Source organism: Gossypium arboreum, chromosome 2 (assembly GCF_025698485.1).
Source record: "Gossypium arboreum isolate Shixiya-1 chromosome 2, ASM2569848v2, whole genome shotgun sequence".
Classification (NCBI taxonomy): Eukaryota; Viridiplantae; Streptophyta; class Magnoliopsida; order Malvales; family Malvaceae; genus Gossypium; species Gossypium arboreum.
The window spans coordinates 41,218,148-41,233,171 of NC_069071.1; the positions used below are offsets into that span (position 1 = coordinate 41,218,148).

A 15,024-nucleotide genomic window follows, 5' to 3' on the forward strand; every position below is an offset into this window, starting at 1 on the left:
TTGGTGATACCTGATATGCGAGTGAAGTAAGAGCATCTACTTTATGTATTCCATAACTCGTCTTCTTGGAGCTACTCGATTAGTTGGCCATTGATAATTGTTACTAACAATCCTCTCGATGATTTCATAAGCCTCATTATAAGACATAGAAAGGAGAGCACCGTTAGCAGAGGCGTCCACTACCATCCTCGTGTGAGCATTGAGACCATTATAAAACGTCTCAAGTTGGATGCAATGTGGGATTCCATGATAAGGGCACTTCCATAATAATTCTTTGTACCTTTCTCATACCTTATACAAGGACTCATCATCCCTTTTTTGGAAGGCAGTGATCACATTCCTCAACTTAGCATTCTTGCTAGGCGGAAAATACTTTATGAGAAATCTTTTTGCTAACTCTTGCCATGTGGAAATTGAATTTGGTGGCAATAAGTTAAACTAGGCTCGAGCTTTGTCCCTTAACGAATACAGGAACAGCTTCAATTGTAATGCATCTTTAGGTACTTCGACTAACTTGAAAGAATCGCTCACCTCCATAAACAGTCTTAAGTGTAGGTGAGGATCTTCGGTAGGCATTCCACTAAATTAGCCCACTGTCTGAAGCACCTGGAACATGACTAGCTTCAGCTCCAATTGTTGTTCCTCGATTTCAGGTCTCCTAATACCTGGATTAGGATCATTAAACACTAGCACTACATACTGCCTTAAAGCTCTATTCCTATCATCAGCAAAAAGGATAGGATTTTGAGCAGGGTCTACTCCGCTTCCTTGATTCGGATTTTTGAAGTTCATCTCTTCTGTCCTTCTTTGACTTGCTTGTCTTCTTCACTGTTGAAAAGTTCGTTCAATCTCATTGTCTACAGGGAGTAAATCAATAATTCGGTCAATACTCATAAACACCTAAAATAATCACAAAAAAATTAATTAAGTTAAAATTTGAACAAAAAAATCAACTAAAATGCAAAACTAACAAATTAAAAAATAATGACCTTTTAAAACAGTCCCCGGCAATGGTGCCAAAAACTTGGAACGACGGAAATGTGCAAGTGTACACAGTCACAACAAGTAATAAAGTGACAAGTAAATGTCAAGTTATCGTACCCACAGGGACTGTGAAAAGAATTATTTATGAATGCACTTTAAAACACTTTGGTGAAGAAAAATATTTTGTTTGAAGAGGGTGATTAAAAACTTAAGGTTTTAAACTAAGTAAACTAAATAAATAAATCTCAAATGTATGATTTCAAAATACAATTTTAATCAAGATGACATAATTGTGTTAGATCAATTACATTTCTTAACTTATAATTATTAAACTCATGTTTATATTGTTACAAATAAATTCACGGCAATCGGTAATTTGCTAACTTATGAACATACTCACCTACCAAAATCTATTCATCTTCTGACTATATCCCTATGTCAATTCAGCCGATTAAACAAATATTTAATAGGCAAATATGTTATTGTGCATACATACTTATTAAATCGAAATAATCTCTTGTACATATCCCTATGTCAATTCAAACCATTAATTAAATCTAATATGTAAATAAAAGACTACGTGAGGTAAAAAAGTATCCCTACCTTGAAACAGTTTAATCACAAAAATCTTGCAAGTTATGCAAGGGAAATGTAATGTCAGATACCGTTGCTAATTTAACCCTCAGCTACCTTAGATGATTAAACATGCACTAATTAAGTACTGTGTCCATTAATTACAATTTCAGTCTGTTTAAATAATTAATTCATTAGCTACCTCACAATTATAATGCAAGAATAACTTAGTCATGATTTTACTTAGTCAAGCATCTTACCGAGGCCTATAACAACATAAAAACAATTTTAACAATTTTAGCAAATGAAATGCAATCAACCTAACACGAATTAAATTCAAGATAAATTGACTAAATTAACCATTCCGACAACATAAATTCATAGATATGTTCATCATAACAACAAAAAAATTAAAGAGATATGGAACAAGAATCAAATCCGATGTTTTTCCGTGGCTTGGCTAGTTTACTCCGTTCTTCCTTCTCTGTTGTCCTTGTCGACCAAGGCTGCTATGAACACTTAATCGCTGCTCCAAGTGGTTGATGAATGCCCCTGCTCCAAGAGGAGAAATCGGCAAGAGAGCAAGGTAATTTGGATTGGAAAAGAAGAGAGAAAATGGAGAGAAGAGAGAAAAGATGTGAATGCTTGAGATGTGTTTCAAATGACCAGCCTAAGGGGGTTTCTATAGCTGAAGAGGGCTGATAAAAATAGCTAAAATCATTAGCGAAAGAGCCCTCCCTTGGCTGGCCACACATGTGGCAAGGTTGATAGTTTCAACTTTGCTAATTTAGGCTTAGGGCAAATCTATAAAGCAACCAATTGTGGAGGCTTTTGTTTTCAACTTGAACAAGTCTTCAAGGGCCTCTTTGCAAGCTAAATAATCAGCCAATAAGCTGATTTGGATCAGCATATGGCAAATTTTGGGCTGTCCACTTCTTGGTCAGTTTGGTTCACTCGGTTCGTCTCAACTGGACCACTTTTTCATAATTAATTAATAATAATTTATTTAATCCAAATTAAATTGAATAGAAATTAAAATTAATTATATCATGAATTAATACACAATTTGGACCCTCTTTAGCTGAAAAAATTCATTTGTCTCGATGCTTCAAAAATCGCTTCTTGGTTTTGCGCTTCTAGTAGTGTTTGTCGAGCTAATTTCACCCTTTGTGCAAATCTGTCGAAAATGATGAAAATTTATCAAAATTTATTATAAAATTAATTAAAATTCATTATGTTAATAATTTAAGTACAAAATAATTATTTTATAATATTTATATATTTTTCTACAATATTTTTATCGAAACTGTATGAATTTAAGTTAAAAAGGGCATGAAAATGTGTGTATTTTTTTGTGTTTCCAAGCACACGGGCGTGTGTGTTGGCCATGTGACCCAAGTCAGAGAGTTACACGGGGTCAGACATGGACTGGGACATGACGATGAGCTCCCATTTAGAATGTCCACACGGCCTGTCCACACAGGCGTGTGTCCCCTGTTTTGAGAAAATTTTCAAAGTTTCATGAAAGTTTCTTAAGTTTTTGGTTTAGTCTCGAACCATTCCCAAAGCATTTTTAGGGCCTCGTAGGCTTTTATTAAGGACAAATTAATTTAGATTGAATGATGAATGATTGAATTATGAAAAATTTATGTAGAGTTGAATGTTTAATTGTTTTGTAAGTTTGGTAATACTCCGTAACCCTATTCTGGTGTTGAATACAGGTGAGGGGTGTTACATTTATTAGTATAAGTCAATTCTAGGACTAACGTAGCGAGTGTGAGAGTCTAGCTATACATGCCATATATAACTTGTGATAGTGTGATGAATCCTGACATTATAAACTATGTTTTCGAATAGAAATGGATCCCGAACGAGCTGTAGTGGATGATGTTGAGAGTAATGCGCCAACTCCCGCTCAAGGGACAACGCCTTCTGAATCTAGACCAGCTCGAGTAGTCACGGAGGTGAGGCTAAAAAAGCCTTTTTCGAATGATGAACGAGTGGTTCACTCAATATGTCCAGAAAAATCTAGTTGCTCAGCAACCTTCATCCCCTCAAATTCCTCAACAAATCCCCGTAGTTCCTTAAGTTATTGATCCTATACGGTTGAACAAGCCGCCAGTTGATAAAATTCGTAAGCATGGGGCTGAAGAGTTCAGGGCCACATTTGACGATATCCCAAGAGAGCTAAATTCTGGCTTGAAATGTAACACCACTTACCCATGTCCAATGCTGGGACTGGATACAAGGCATTACTGGACTTAAACATGAGTAAACTGAGCCATAAACTTTTGTTCAAATCAAATTCATTCATACACATGCAAATTTTCCCTAATATGGGCTTACGAGGCCCAAAGCATACTTTAGGGTAGTTCAGGACAAAACCAAAAACTTTAGAAAAACTTAGGAAAAGTTTGAAAATTTTCACGAAACAGGGTCACAAGCCCATGTGGGTAGGCCGCTGGTAACACACGCTCGTGTGGCTTGGGAGACGCTCGTGTCCTCAGCCCGTGTAAATCTCTATTTATGACATCATCAATACAATTAGGGTCACACGGCCAAGACACATGCCCGTGTGCTTAGGCTGTATCACGATTTAAATTCCAAAAATTAAATGCAGACTTCACACGGCTTGGGCATACGCCCATGCCCTGTGGCCATGTCCTTCACACGGCTGAGACATACGGCCGTGTCTCTGCCTGTGTGTTTTCTACTGAGCATTTTATTTTGCATTTAATAGTGTGCAGGGAACACACGGCTAGAGCACGCGCCCATAGGGTAGACCGTGTGTCATACATGGCCTAGACACACTCCCGTGTGCTTATCTATATCGACAACTTTGAGGCTATATTCCAAGCCTTTTGTCACCCTTAATGACACATGCACACTTACACATTCATAATCATAGCTCATGTAACTCAAATTCTTATCAATTTATACTTGCTTGAGACTTCATATTTATTTAGACCAAGCCTACCAAATTCACATGCAATATGAAACACCAATTTACTTGCATTTCATACATTCATGCCCTAATTGTTATTATGCCATTTTCTCATATTTCCATCATCAACCATCCATGATCATATCCATAATTCTTCCATGCCAAATGAATATAACCATAACATGAGTGATCATAGTATATGTATGCATGTATGAATAGGATTACATCCCCGTAATAAATATGGGCCATATCTCATGGTTATATACAAAATAAATCATCAAATCATTATAAGCCAACACATTTGGCTACAAAAATATGACATATAACAAAAAGACCAAGTCCCTATACATGCCATACTCAAAATACTTAAATTCGCTATACCTAAAAGATTAGTTTGATAGTGTGAATCGAGCTCTGACGTCCTTCAATCCCCAAGCTAGCTTAGTGACAATATACGGAAATAAAAAAGGAAAGGGAGTAAGCATAAAGCTTAGTAAGTTTGCATGTAGATAATTAGCAACATTAACCATGCAATATTATACACATAGTACAATAATATTTATCACAATGTCATCAAGTATCATAGGTACATTTTTAGTCATGCCATTTACACAATTTACAACAAAACTCATGATTATAATCCATTCATTCACTACATCCGAGGTCTCATCAATTCATAATCTCAATGTTAATGAGCTTTGTGTACGTACCTATATTCTTTCAACATAATCATACTTTGTCATCTCTTTGAAATAATCGTTGGATTTCCCATTAAACCACTTGGAATACTAAAGGATACTCGAGAACTCTCATACATATGGTAGGATGCCAATGACATATCTTGGATATTGTAACATCCCAATTTAGGGTCTAATCGAAATAGTAGTTTTAAGACCACAAATATGATGTAAGGAAATTTATTTTTATTATATTTGTATGGTTTACAATTTCACAAAATGATTTCATGAAAATCACGTTCAAAAATTTTGACTTTTGGGCACTCAATTTAGTCAAAAGGACTAAATTGTAAAAAGTGCAAAAGATGTGTTCTACATGCTAGAGGTGCCCAATTTTTATAAAATTTTAAATTGGAGGTCCTTATATGGTAATTAGACCATTGGTTAAGTTGGTGGACAAAAATGGACATGGTTAGGCATGTTTCCAAAAATTTTCATTAAGGGCATTTTGGCCATTTAGTTATTAAAATGAATTAAAAACAAAAATAGAAGCACAAAAATTTGTCCATCCTCATAATTGGCCAAAATTTGCAAGAGGAAGCCATGGCTAGGTTTTTTCAAGCTTTCAAGCTCGATTGTAAGTCTGTTCTAGCCACATTTTTAATGATTTTCACGTTTTTGAAATCCTTGTAACATGATCTAGCTATTCTACAATTAATTTGAGATATGATGAAGGTCCAGGTTTTGAAACATGTTAGAACTTTGTGTATTTTGATGTTTAATGGAAGACTATGCATGTTTATGGTTAAAGAAATGACTTTTACTAAGTGATTTTTGTTGAAAACGTCTAAAAGGACTAAATTGTAAAAGTTATAAAATATGTAGTAAAAGTGTGTTTTAATGGAATTTGTGGGCTGCAATAGTTATGAAAATGATTCTAATAGGCTTGTATGTTTAAGAAATTGAATAAATTTCATTTTATGAACCTAGGGGCAAAAGTGTAATTATGACAAACTTTAGGGACAAAAACATAATTTTTTCATAGTATGATTTTTCAGTTACATGGAGTAATGTGACTAATAAGTGGGCTAAATGTGATGTTACAGATCAAAGAAAATGAGATTCGGGCCTAGAATGAGGGAAAACGAGTAATTGACGGTTAGGTCCCTCTTTGCCATTTTGGTGTCGAGGTAAGTTCATATGTAAATAATTCTATGTTATGTTTGTATTTTAAATATTCTAAATGCTTTGATAATGTATGAAATAAATGATTGATTCTATGGTTGTATTTGACGAAGTTCGGATAAGTAAGAAAAATCTTGTTTGAACATTAGGAATAGAATAGGATATAAGTAATATGTCACTAAGGATATTTGTGATATATGTGTGAATATGTGATTCAGATACTGGTATTGGATGTCTACCAGTGGCTGGGTAGTCTGGCATGTGTTACGGATACCTGACAGCTTGTGTAAGCAGCACTACGTAGTTATGTCATGACCGCCAGCTTGTGTGCGGAGGACCGAGATTTGCTTGAGAGTGAGCATTCATGTGATATGAGATATGAGGTAGCTTTAGCTACATATAGGGCACTTATGTGCAAAGACTTCCCGTGTATCCATTTAGTATTCTAAGTGTTCAATTGGTATGCCAAATATGAGAAAGTAAGTGGTTATGTTACGAGATGGTACAAGTATGTACGTAAAGATTTTAAGTATTGACTTCATGTTATTATGAGTTATGATCACTATGATAGTGACTTTGAGATAGCCCTATGATTGTTGATTTATGGTCATGATGTATAAATGCATGGAAACACGATTGATACTATATCTTAGGCCTTGGACCAACTAATTGGTGAGATAGTAAATGTTGTTCATTTGAATTGTGATTTATCAGTTATGAGTGAAACGAAATTTTGGCCAAATTGCCTATTAAAACGGTTAAGAAAGTATGGAAAGAGTTATTAGAATTTGACATATGTTGAGCTATATGCATGAAAACATGAATATACATAAGTAACGTGTACTTTTACTAAGATGTTTAAAATGATTTGCTAATTATGAAACATGCTACAATGGAGAAATTATGGCTGCTAGACTGAAAGTCGAGTAATGTTAAATTATTTTGATAAATCAAAATAGAGTAAACATGTGAATATGTTATATTACAACATTGAGATTTATAGTTATTTTATATTAACTTGTGCTTATATTGTCAAGCATAGTATATGACTAGCATGAGTTGCTCATTATTTTCATATGGACTTACGAAGCTATATAGCTTACCCCCTTCCTTTCCCATGTCTTAAAGGTTAATTTAGCTTGCTAGGGTTGGAGACGCCGGAGATGCCATCATACTATCAAGCTATCATTGGGTATAAGTGAACACGAGTATTTTAAGTTTATGGCATGTATAGGGTCTTTGTCTTTGATTTATTGTGTCATTTTTTATGTGGCAAAATGTGTTGGCCTAGAATAATTTATAGTCCAATTTGTATAAGGCCATGAGATGTGGCTCATATTGATTATTGGGTTGTAAGCCTATTTATTTAAGTATACATGTGCCAATGCAATGGTGATGTGGTTGGTGGTTGTGTGTATGTGATGAGATGTGTTGTGGTTATAAATGCTTAGATAATTTAATTGGGATTTGTTTAGTATGATGATAAACATGGCTTAAATGAGAATTAATAAGTTGGGTTTGACAAAGTATGAAGTTTTATGCATATGTTAGTAGAGATGAAATGATCATGATCATGTCTTGTTTGTGTATGTTTTAAATGCTCAATTATGCCATGTTAAGTGCCCTTGAAGTCATGTATGTATTTGTGCAAATAAGGGTGGCAATTGGCTTGGAAAATAGCCTTGTATTTGTCTACACGGGTAGACACACGGGCATATGTCTAGGTCGTGTGTGAATACGTCAGCCCTATGGCTGTGTGATCCTACCGTGTGTCCTCTGCACCCTAATTAGGTAAAATAGAATGCCCAGTAGTAAACACACAGGTAGAGACAAAGCGTAAACACACGGGAAGAGACACGGTCGTGTGTCTCAGTTATGTGAATGACACAACCTTAGCGCACGGGCTTGTGACTTGGCTGTGTGCCCCCAATTTTACTGATGACATCATAAACAGAGAGTTACACGGGTTGAGGACACGGGCGTGTCCCGAGCCACAGGAGCGTGTGACCACAAGGCCTACCCACACGGGCGTGAAACTCCCCAAAATAAGAAAATTTTCTAAGTGTTGTAAAAGTTTTGAGAGTTCTCAGTTTAGTCCTGAACCACACCCAGTGTATGTTTTGGGCATCGAAGGCCTATATAAGAGACGATATACATGTGAATGAAAAGTTTTAAATTGGACGCAAATTCATGTCTTGGTTTTATATGATTGTGTGAGTTTATGTCCGGTAATGCCTCGTACCCTGTTCTGTCGTCGAATACGGGTAAGGGATGTTACATTTAGTGGTATCAAAGCTATAGTTTAGTCGATTCTTGGACTAACCTAGCATATGTAAGTCTAGCTATACATGCCATATTACTATTCATGATAGTGTGATATCTCCCGGCTTTAACAAAATTGTTTTGTTAAGACAGAGATGACTTCCAACCGAGTTATTTTTGATAGTGTTGAAAATGATATTGAGATGATTGAAATGTGCTTACAATGTATTGAAATTTGAAAGGTATGAATAGAAGTTCATGAATATGCATGTGTTAATATACAAAATGATATAGCCATAAATTGAGAAATGTGGAAAAATAAAATGAAACGAAGGTTTTTGCTGTGATAAGCTCATCCATGTATGTTGGCATTCATATGATGTTATGTGCCAAATCTATTTGTTCAAGTGAATAGGATAAGTAAACTTACCCAATGGATGCAATGTGTGTATATGTACATTTGTTTGAATAATGCATAATCAGTATGTCCATATAGTTGAATCTCCTGTTTAATTGTTAAATTAGAGAATATATAATGTTTTGTTTTATGACTTTGTTATGGAACCCTAAATGTTATAATGGTATGGAAATTGATCTAAGAGATCAAATTGAGTAGAACGCAAGAGATGAGTACGATCGTTCAATGATGAATTGATAGATAAGACCATGGTTGGACCATGGTAGTACATTTGAGTACGTGTAAGACCATAGCTAGGCTATAGCATCATAATGACATGTAAGGCCATAGTTGGGCTATGGCATTGTGATCCCATGTAAGACTATGTCTGGGACATGGAATTGGCATCGATATTTGATCCCATGTAAGACCATGTCTAGGACATGGTATTGGCATCGATATGTGATCCCATGTAAGACCATGTCTAGGACATGGCATTGGCATCGATATGTGATCCCATGTAAGACCATAACTGGGATATGGCGTTGGCATCGATATGTGATTTCGTGTAAGACCATGTCTGGGACATGGCATCAATATGAGAGTTCGTGTAAGACCATAGTTGGACTATGTTATCAAGTAAACGATGTACTCAAAACCATAAGACGTTCTCTAATTTGAAAAATCTTGGTAAGTAAAATTGAAGCTAAGTGTTGGAATTTAATTAGATATTAATATTGAGATCGAGTAAGTAAATTTATTGTTTGAAATTATGGATGACAGAAAACATTTCTAAAATAAATAAGTATGTTAATTTGCTTGGAGTGAACTATGTGATTATGATGATATTACATTAATGATGAATGCTAAGTCATATGTGTGTATTTATGAGAGTCAAGTTAGAGGCTTTACGATCTTATCCCCTTATCAGTGTTACTTTATGACGAAAATTCATGAGAATTATGTTGAATAAGTTCACAAGTGTGAAACCAAAGAGTACAGTAGTGGAATAATTAGTAATGTATACAGAGAAGAGAATAATTTGGAAAGTGGAAATAGCTTTGGAAGAAATATCAGAATGTTTTAAAGATTATACGGACTATGCAATGTCACGGGTAAAGAAGAAGTTAGTCTCGACTAATTGACTCAATTAGGTATGGAGTCTAAAGTAAGTGTTTGCTGAAATACCTCCCGAATTGATTTTCGTCAGTGCATAGAATAATACGCGGTTTATGATAACAGAATTAGTTGGAGAAATGATGTTTGAATTGTAAAGATGTCTGCATGTAATAGTTATGGTTGATTAGATTACAATGATTTCTTCTAAGTATTCTGTATATATACTCATTCGGTCCTCAGGGGTTCATGTGAATGTCCGTTTTTTGATAAAATTCTTATCAAGTGAAAATGTTAGCCAACTTTAATGTTAGATGAAAGAACTGATGGTATGTTTATTTTATGATTGGCATTACCCTATTTCTTTGGGACTTTATTCTAGTGTGATTGGAAGAAAAGTTGATGGCGAAAACCTATGTGAGACTATTCTTCTGTATCTCAGTTCTTCTCTCATTCTTATTTTGTAAATTATCAATCAAGACTCTTCTTTAAAGTGTGTTCTTTGGTTTGCGATAACTATGTCTATCATGGTTGTATTTCTGAATCGACCATAGGACTGCGATAATTCTGGTATCTAGATTTCTGTAATTTTCATGAAAGGAATTGTCATTGACAAAAGTATTAATGGTGAAAGCACAAGCTTAAATTGTATAGTAGTTTTCTTTCCTCAGGTAAGTTTGATTAAAGTTAATGAGTTCAATTAGGATATTTGTTTCCTCGATCTAATATGGTTTAAAAGATCTTTGATTTGCATGCTAAAAGAATTTTGAAAGATTGTATGTTTGAACTGTATCCTCAGTATGAAAAAAATAGTATATTGATATGTTATTATTTGATAATTGAAATCAACTCAGTTGTTTTTATTTAAGTGAACTGATTTATTAAGATACGATTCGAGTTATATATTTAAGAATGCCTCTACTAAGAGAACAAATTCTGTGTATTCATGAGTATGAAGACGGATAGTCTGAATGAAGAAATTATATTCTAGAAAGCATAATATAGAGATATGCCTATTGGATTATTCTAACCGGATGATGTTATTACAAGTTAAGTTTGTTCTGATTGGAAAAGTTATCACATTTGTGAAAGTTTGAATGGTCTGTTGCATGTTAGCAAAGTTGAAAACAATTAAAGGTATTATTAACTGAAAGTTCTATTTCTGAGTTCAGTTTGAATTGAGTAAGGAATTTATGATTTTTAGCGATGCGCTATTGAACGAATTGGAATGTGTCTTAATACAAGAATGTAAGGAGGTAGTTTGTACTTTTAGATGGTTAAAGTTACATAAAAAAGAACTGTTCAACTGGTGATTTAGAGAAGACCACTTTTATGTCTGTGTTGAGAATTGGATGACTTTGTGTGTTCGAAGGGAAATGTCACGTGCTTCCTAGTCCAAAAAGGTTAGAGTATTCAATGTCCTAAAAAGACCTAAAATTTAAGACAGTGTCAATGGTTTGAGATAATGAAAGATTTTGAGTAAGTTATTGATTTAATCTCTAAGAAAGTAGCTATAGCTATAGATGCCTAGATGGAAAATCTTTGTTTATTTTTGTGAGTACCGGTTACTTGATTGACCTTATTTGATGATGGTCTAATTCTAGCTATGTTAAATGATAAAGCGAGGATTTATTTATGAAATTGAGAAGCTCGGAAATATGATAGTGAATGGTAATCTAGATGAGTTCAGAGTAAGTTTACTTCTAATATTGAATTTCGGATCAGACATGATTCTTGTTATTATTGTTATTTCTAAATAGAATTTGCGTACTTACAAATCTAGAACTTATTCAGAAGTTTTTGTACGAGGCTCAGTAGCAACACATCTGTTCATCCAAGAGTAATAAAATGTGCAGTTATATAAGTAGATGATATTTTAGAAATCGTATTCAGATGACAATATGTTAAGAGATAAAAGTCGAAAATCAAGTGTGTTCAAGACTAATACAGCCAGTGGTGGTACGGGAGTGATAATGAGATAAAGTTAAATTGCTTATCAGGATCGTCATAATCTCCAAAAAGGAAGATGTTGTTTGGGTTGTGGTTGATTTTTTGGCAAATATCCATATGATCATTTTAGCATGCACAGAGTTCTTAATTGACAGATCACTGAGTATATGTGTTCTGGAGCGAGTAATTCAAATTTTTGACGATGTACTCCGACAATGTGTGCTAAAGTCCAAAGGTTACTGGAAGGAGATATATGAGGTGAATTCTGGTAGTGATTCTGAGATGTTTTCTGAAAGTGTTTCATGAGAGTTGAAAGCAAATTCTTCTGGTAAGATTTTCGAGGACGAAAATCCCTAAAGGGGGAGAGTTGTAACATCCCGATTTAAGGTCTAGTCAGAACAATAGTTTTGAGACCACAAATTTTACGTAAGGAAATTTATTTTTATTATATTTTTATGGTCTACAATTTTACGGAATGATTCGCGTTCGAAAATTTCGACGTTTGGGCACTCAATTTAGTCAAAAGGACTAAATCGTAAAAAGTGAAAAAGTTGAGTTCTATATGCTAGAGGTGTCCAACTGTTATAAAATTTTAAATTGGAGGTCCTTATATGGTAATTAGAGCATTGGTTAAGTTGGTGGACAAAAATGGACATGGTTAGGCATGTTTCTAAAGTTTTTCATTAAGGGCATTTTGGTCATTTAGTTATTAAAATGAATTAAAAACAAAAATAAAAGCCCAAAAATTTGTCCATCTTCCTTCTTGGCTGAAATTTTCAAGAGGAACCCATGGCTAGGGTTTTTCAAGCTATCAAGCTCGATTGTAAGTCCGTTCCAGCCCAGTTTTTAATGATTTTCACATTTTTGAAATCCTTGTAACACGATCTAGCTATTTCTACCATTAATTTGAGATATGATAAAGGTCTAGGTTTTGAAAAATGTTAAAAATTTGTGTATTTTGATGTTTAATGGTAAGACTATGCATGTTTATGGTTAGAGAAACAACTTTTACTAAGTGATTTTTGGTGAAAACGTCCAAAAGGACTAAATTGTAAAAGTTATAAAAATAGGTAGTAAAAGTATGTTTTAATGGGAATTGTGGGCTACTATAGTTATGAAAATGATTCCTCTAGGCTTGTATGTTAAAGAAATTGAATAAATTTCATTTTACGAGCCTAAGGGTAAAAGTGTAATTATGATAAACTTTAGGGGAAAGAACATAATTTTACCATAGTATGATTTTTCTGTCATATTGAGTAATATGACTAATAAGTGGGTGAAATGTGATTTATAGATCAAAGAAAACAAGATTCGGGCTTAGAACAAGGGAAAACGAGTAATTGACGATTAAGTCCCTCTTTTCCATTTTGGTGTCGAGGTAAGTTCGTATGTAAAAAATGCTATGTTATGTTTGTATTTTAAATATTCTAAATGCTTTGATAATGTATGAAATAAATGATTGATTCTATGGTTGTATTTGACGAAGTTCGGATAAGTGAGAAAAATCTCGTTTGAACATTAGGAATAGAATAGGATACGAGTGACATATCACTAAGGATATTTGTGATATATGTGTGATTATGTGATCCGAGAACTGGTCTTGTACGTTTACCAGTGGCTAGGTAGTCCGGCATGTGTTGCGGATACCTGACAGCTTGTATGAGCAGCACTACGTAGTTACGTCTTGACCGCCAGCTTATGTGAGTAGGCCCAAGATTTGCTCGAGAGCGAGCATTCATGTGATATGAGATATGAGGTAGCTTTAGCTTCACATGTGGTGTAATGCCCCGAATTTGGGCCTAGAAGTATTGGTCCTTGAGTGTGGGTCCATAAGGAGGTTGTATATAAGCATTTAATTGTATAAGGAAATGACACAATTAAATGTCTACTTTGATGGTTTATGGCCTTGAGAAGTGTTGGAGAAATCTGGGGTTCAAACCTGGGCTTCAGCAAAAATTTTGGTTTTAAGTGAATAAAACCTTGGGTGCTTGGATGAAGGCCTTTTAAATTATTGTGGTAAATAATGGCACAAGGAAGCCTGTGGTCTATTGGTTGTGGCATCATTAAGGTTGCAAGGGAGCCTGGGTTCAAGTCTTGTCTCTTGCAATGTATTTTGGTTTTTCTTTTAAAGGAACCTGGACTTTGCCCTATAGACCTTATAATTAATTGAGGCTAAAATGGTGACACAAAGAGCCTTATGGTGTAGTGGCAAGGTGGCGTGTTGTGTAACTGTGAGGTCTAAGATTCAACTCTTGGGATGCGTAGTCGAGTATTTATTTTGTTGTTTGAGCTGTGTAGGAGGTGGAGTTGGACTGGAACTCTGTGGTTGAAGTGGTCATAAAAAATTAGGAATTTTCCTAATGGTTGAAAGTAATCCCACATCGGAAAGCTAACATGGGAATTGGTGAGAAGCTGGCTTTAAATAGAGCGAAGAAGATGAGTTGGTGAGGGAAAAAGTGATTAAGACTCAATGCAGGATGTGCCAAGGTTAGTGATCGTGGACTTTGGCGCGTTCTCATAAATAGGTGTGTATTTCGCACTACTCTAGCTGTAGAACGGCAAATGCCGGAATGCCAAAATGCCGATCCTGCGTTGATGGCGACCACACGAGCGTCTTGGCGACGTGAGGAGCTTTGACGTGATGGTTATGGCCATCATGAGTGCTCTCGTGGGCTTAGGTTGCTTTGGGCAACGATGGGCCCGGATGGGCTATGTGGGCCCAATGGGCCCATAGGCCCAAGTGGATAAATTGTATGATTTGTAGTAAATATTGGATTGGACTATGTGAATCTCATATCTGTGGGCTAATATTACTGGAATACCCCTGTAAGGTAGAATTACTGAAATGCCCTTGTAGGGTAGAATTACTGAATACCCTCGGTTTACAAAATTACCAAAATACCCTTGATTAGCAAAATTACCAAAATACCCCTGAT

General features: G+C 35.0%; 1 non-coding gene across 1 annotated transcript; it reads left to right on the forward strand.

Moving 5' to 3' along the window:
• Positions 1-241: 241 nt before the first annotated feature.
• LOC128289518 (small nucleolar RNA R71) lies at positions 242-348 on the forward strand. Its single transcript, XR_008279164.1, has one exon. It is a non-coding gene; the product is annotated as a small nucleolar RNA R71 (small nucleolar RNA).
• Positions 349-15,024: the final 14,676 nt, after the last annotated feature.